The sequence below is a fragment of the Myotis nattereri genome, assembly GCF_964212035.1.
Source record: "Myotis nattereri genome assembly, chromosome: 14".
Lineage (NCBI taxonomy): Eukaryota > Metazoa > Chordata > Mammalia > Chiroptera > Vespertilionidae > Myotis > Myotis nattereri.
The window spans coordinates 54,956,679-54,962,678 of record NC_138089.1 but is presented as its reverse complement, the minus strand read 5'-3'; the positions used below and the strand labels follow the sequence as shown (position 1 = coordinate 54,962,678).

Here is a 6,000-nt window from a genome sequence, read left to right as displayed (position 1 = left end):
TGTGGGATTGTGGAGGACGCCAGGTGCCTAGGGGATTGTGGGATTGTGGAGGATACCTGGGCGACAAGAGGACTCTGGGATTGTGGAGGACACCTGGGCGCCTAGAGGATTGTGGGATTGTGGAGGACGCCAGGCGCCTAGAGGATTGTGGGATTGTGGAGGACGCCTGGGCGACCAGAGGACTCTGGGATTGTGGAGGATGCCAGGCACCGACGGCTAGTACGGCTAGTACGTGAGCCTGTTACTGTGAATGAACGTAGTCAGCCCTTTGGTCCTCAGTCTCCAGTAGTTGGACGTGACTTCTGGCGGGAAATCATTCCCATTGAGGTTTGCTGTTCCCTTGCAGCGAGGAAGATCAAAATTAAAGGTTTCGTTTGTTACCTTTGTTTGAAGCGGAGGAAAATGGGATAGTGACGAATAAGAAACTTTGGAGATAGTGAAGGGCAGTTTGTTCGACTGTTAAGAGCTCAGAATTAGAATTTAATTGGGATAGAAATCCTGCTAATAGCACCTGATGCCTGAAATCTAAGCACTCTACTTTTAGGTTTTCCAGTTCAAGTTTTTGGAGACTTGCCTATTAAAACATTCCTGGTTGGAAAGTGTTTGTATAGAAGCCCATAAGTATTAAGTATTTGCTGTGTTTACCATGCTTAGCTCTCTGTAAGGAATATGGAATAATGCTAAACGCCTCATGTTCTCAAGAAGCTTGAATTTTAAAATAAAAAATAAAGGAGAAATATAAATATTAAAAATATAAAAAGGAGAAGCTTGAGTTTTAGGGGCAATCAGGCAGGCAGGCAGAGTGGTTGGGGGCGATCAGGTGAGCAGTTAGGAGCCAGCGGTCCCAGATTGTGAGAGGGTGCAGGCTGGGCTGAGGGGAGTCCCCCATCCTCCCACCCCATGCACCCCCACCCCATGCAGGAATTTCATGTACCAGGCCTCTAGAATGAAATAAAAGAATTAATTTAAAGCCCAATTTTAGAATGTATTACAATCTCACAGGTGAAAAGAAAAACATTAGCTTAAGGAAATCTTAATGTTCAACTGAACTTTAATTTCATATATGCTTTTACTTAGATTTTCTGATTGTGTGCATACATTTATTAAATAAAGAGACAGGTTGTCATCTAGAAATATTGGCCAAAGTCACGTGTCTTTCTGATTCCCACAAATAATTGGTTGCTTTGCAGAAAGATTTTGTCTTTTTAGACAGATTGGTAGGGAAACAGCAGTGTTGCTTTGAAAATGTTTTAGGCTGTAGGCCTTGACTGTGTTCTCTTCTCAGTTGTTGACAGAAGCACAAGTGGAGATCCAAGTATGACTGAACAAAATCACATTCTTGGGCTATTGGGAATACTTTTCATGCTTGTCTGAAAGTAGATAAAAGAAAAATCTATACGTTTGTTTCCTACTCTTGTCCTGTTTTTTTTTTTTTTCCCATGGTAGATATTAATATTGGTGCATATCTCTCAGTAGATCTCAAATTGCTGCATCTTTGAGTTAGAGGGTAATATTGCCTCATGAATGTATGCAGTGTCAATTGACTGGTAATCCTTGACTTCAAGGTTGGATTAATGATATGTTTATTCTTTATTGCTAATATATAGTAATATTCAGAGGGCTTATGAATACTAAACATATGTTTGCAACCTAGGGCTATTACAATGCCCCAGCGACTGCTTTTAACAAATCGATTCAAATGATATTTTGTTAGGAATTTTGACGTTCTTAAAAAAGGGTCAAGAATAAAGGATTCTTAAGGATGATAACTACCGGGAGTAATCATTTGAATACGCTCACTAATCCATTTATAATGAAATAGTTATTGACTAGATCTTATGAATGATTAAAGTGCCTAAAAGAAAGTGATGCATATGGGCAGACTGTTACCTTGAAGCACCTTAAAATAGACCCGTGGTGTTGATAACATTAATATTCATGAGATTCATACAGGATTGTATCAAATACTTACCGCAAATGGCACCGCATATAAAACGGGCTTCAGCTCCTCTGGGAGAAAAGCGCCTCAGTGGTGCTGGGGGGCCTTGAATTCTGGTTTTACTACTATCACCTGGTACAGCTGCAGGCAAGGTATTAAAGCTGTGCATGTGGGCATGCATGCCTCCGCTTCCTTGACTGTACAAGGATATCAAACGATTTCCCAAAGCGGTCTGTAGGGTCAAATGAAAGGAGATGACAGATCAAAGGGTAACATTACAAATGTGGGCAGATGCTAGTTCCATTTCTTCTGCTGCCTGCCGAGGCAACCTGGCTGTTTTGATGTCAGGGTTTTTTGTTGTTGTTGTTAATCCTCACCCAAGGATATCTTTTCTATTGATTTTTAAAGAGAGTGGAAGGGAGGAGGAAAGATAGAGAGAAAATTGGTGTGAGAGAGTCACATCAATTGGTTGCCTCCTACATGCATCCCAACCAGCATCAGGAATCAAGCCTGCAATCGAGGTACATGCCCTTGATCAAAATCAAACCTGGGACCCTACGTCCATGGGCTGACGTTCTAACCACTGAGCCAACTGGCTAGGGCTTGATGTGAGATTTTTTAATAACCAATTGTCTTTTTACCAAACCAGGAAATACTTGATAAATATCAATATGTGATAATGATAAACTATTTATGATAAACCATCCTCAACATAAAGTAACTTCTCTTCTTATTTCTGGGGTTATGAGTAGACTATAAACTAATCCAAAGTGCACCATTTGAGAAAGAGGAGTTGAGATGACACTGAAAAAATCAAAGAATTAAAGTGATTATTTCATTTTTAAAATGTTTTAATACATTTTTATTGATTTCAGAGAGGAAAGGGGAGGAAGAGAGATAGAAACATCAATGATGAGAGAGAATCATTGATTGGTGGCCTCTTGCACGCCCCCTACTGGGGATCAAGCCCACAACCCGGGCATGTGCCCTTGACCGGAATCGAACCCAGGACCCTCCAGTCTGCAGCCTGATGCGCTATCCACTGACCCAAACCAGCTAGGGCTATTTCATTTTTTAAATGTGTGTTATTTTAAACATAAAAGAAGATAAAGATGCTGCAAAGGGAAGGAATGAACATTTGCTGATCATGTTGTGCGTGTTATGCCATTGTCACATTTTTACCGTTAAGTAAAGTACACTTCAAAGAGAAGTAAAATCCATTTGTCTAAACTCCCTTGTTTTGACCAGCTCCAAGCTCATTCTCTCTCCAACACATCACAATCTGCGAAGGAACCTACAACAAAGGCCAAGAACACAATTGAATTCCTTCGGAAACCATCCCTTGGGCTTTGTACTTCCTCTTCCTGGCAGAGATTTCTCATTGAAAATCTGATTTGGGGCTTTGACTGGGGCTTGGCTTTCAGTATTTCTGCTCCATGGGATGGGTGTGCTACTGATTTGGACTTTACATATTCTGTTTCTTGAGACGATTCTTGTCAGCTATTAACCTCATCTGTCTACTTTATACTTCAGTCCCTTTCATGAGTTTTATTCATGTGAAACTTGCCTGAGAGATGGATCCATTCTCAAGGTGCTGATAAAATAAACACAGAAGAAAGGCTAAGGACCTGTGAAGGGGGAGAATGCCAACAAGTGAGGCCTCTTTGGGGAGGGCTTTGTGTCCCCTTGACACAACCTGCCATCAGCACAGGCCTAGGAGTGTGTCCACCACCAGAGGTACCCCTGTGGAGGCGGGGACAGAGAGAGAAAGAGCGCAAAGAGTGGCACAGCTCCGATTATCATTCCCTCTCACCCTTCATCAGCTCAGATCCTCAGAGAGCCAGGCATTGGGATGGAAGAAGCTTCCAATTCACAGAGCCGTGATGTCGGGAAGGCTCCGAGCTGTGGAGAAGCCTCGAGGCTCCAGCACAGGTGTGCAGCGGCATGTTGATAAAAATATTCCATCGTGAGAATGCAGAACGTCTGCTCAGAGTGAGTTATGGTTTTATAGAAAATCAAAAAGCAACAGCCCATAACCGGTAAAAGGACACATGTAGTTCAACAGAGGAAAAGGAAAAGGATAGGCATGTGTTCAATACAGATGTGAGGAAAAAGGAAAAGCACCCATCAATACAGATGTGAGCCTCCAGTAGATGGGAGAAGAACTGAAGAAAAGGGGAAGGTATGGAGGGAAGGGGGGAGGCAACACCAGCCTTGACCTGGATGGGTTCAGGGACAGGGACACACCCCTCTCCAAACACAGGGGGTCCCATGATCCAGCCTCCCAGAGCCTCGCCACTCTTGCCCGCCTACCACAGCTGCTGGGGTGACCCTCCTCAAGTCACCATAAAAAAAGGAAACCGGATTTGTCTGGTTGAATAGACCTGGTGGAATTTCCTGTAAATCTCCAGTAGGCGTTCCCTCTATCAAAAGCGTCTCCAATATAGTTTGATGTAGAAGATGCATATTGGTGAGGTCCTCTGAGATGGGGCAATGGTGGCCTCTTCCCCATGGTTCGGAGGGCTTGGCCAGGCAAAGGCATAGAGGAGAGACAATAGGTCCATGGGCATCTGGGGGGCTGAGGTTACCTCTGAGTGGGGAGAAAATGACTCAGAGAAAAAGCGGGGAGAGAGGGTAACGTCCCACCCAGGACCTGTGATGAGAAGCTCCATGGTGAGCTGTGTGGGTCCTACAGCTGGAAGGGAGGCTGTTCTGCTTTCCACCCTGGACTTAATTACGTGCCAGGCAGTGAAGCGAGTGTTTTCACCAAACAGCCTCAGGACCTGTGCTGCGTCCAGCCGTTCAGCTGAGTGTTTCCACATGCCTGAGGGAAAGAGTGAAGTTAGAAGCAGTTTCTAAACCCTCATACAATAAAATCAAACACTGGGGAGCCCAGGAGGCAAAGGAGCCTCAGGAGCAGACTCTACATGGGGGAGGGAGGAGGAACTCCCCATCTGACAGCCAAGCAGAGGGACCTGAGATGGAAGAAATGTTTGATGGGAATTTTTTAGTGGAATTCCAAAAGCTAGGGCAGGGGTTGAACACACTTCATAGAATCAGAAGGAAAGACTGAATGGCCTGGAGCCACCGGGTCCCCATTGCTGAGCTATGAGGAGCCTTTAGCCCCGGCTCTTCTTGCCTTCGTCCATGCGACTCTTCCCGTCAGGAATGTTCTCATTCTCTGTATACCCGAATCCCTGCACCTTGGCTCAGCCCTGTTAAAACGCCTCCACCGCCATGAAGCAAACCCTTGTTCCCCCAGCACGGGATGCCCCGGGACCTGGTCACAATCTCTTCTGGGTAACATATGACTCTGTATTTCGCGTTATGCTATTTCTGTCCACGTCTCATCTGCCTGGCTAGACTAAGCTGCTCGGGGCCGGGAGCTGTGCTGTGTCAGCTCCGTGCCCAGCGCCTGGCACAGGGCCTTCAGCACAACGGTACTGGCTCAGCACCAGCTGAGAGTCACCTGAGCGGAGACTTCCTGCTCCCCATCAGCACTGACACCTGGTTGAGCTGGGAGGCTGGGAGCCCCCTCCAGAGCTCAGGCCACCACCGAGCCACTGGGACACCCTCCGTTCTCTTCATCCACCGTCCTGCCCATCGACAGCCCATTTCCTGGCAGCACGCTGACTGTAGCAATTCCTCCGGCTTCCTGTGATTGCTCCTAATTCTGGGTTTTCTTCCCTGATCAAGTAAATTTCATCATCTGCATTTCGACATTTCTAGCAATGTTGTTTTCCAGAAAGCAAGCTAAGGACGGAGCAGGAAAGTGCTTCATGTCCCTGCTTCCCCCAGCAGCGATCAGGGAGGGGCAGCCTCTGTCATTGTTGATGATTGTTGACAAGAGTGAGGTGAGGGAGAGCCTCCCCCCTCAAGTTCCAGGCTCGCCTTCACTCTCCCCTTTCCCAGGCTCCCTAGGCTGTAAGCACGAGGTGTCAGGCCTCTGGTCAGCAGAGGTCCCCCTGGCCCTCAGAGCCACTCTCTGAGGGGCGAGCATTCCACTGAGCAAGGGAGCCAAACCCGTTCCACTGCGCATTGAGGTCAACTTGAGCCGAACC

The 6,000-nt window shown here is 46.2% G+C and overlaps 1 protein-coding gene across 1 annotated transcript in view; it reads right to left on the bottom strand.

Moving 5' to 3' along the window:
* Positions 1-1,025: 1,025 nt before the first annotated feature.
* The window catches only part of MOBP (myelin associated oligodendrocyte basic protein), a 44,325-nt gene continuing 39,350 nt past the window's right edge, over positions 1,026-6,000 (bottom strand). Inside the window, exons 7-8 of the mRNA XM_081106022.1 lie at positions 1,973-2,171; positions 1,026-1,370 (exon numbers count right to left, since the gene is read on the bottom strand). The gene's annotated coding sequence lies outside the window, so the exon portion shown is untranslated. The remainder of the gene's footprint in view (positions 1,371-1,972; positions 2,172-6,000) is intronic.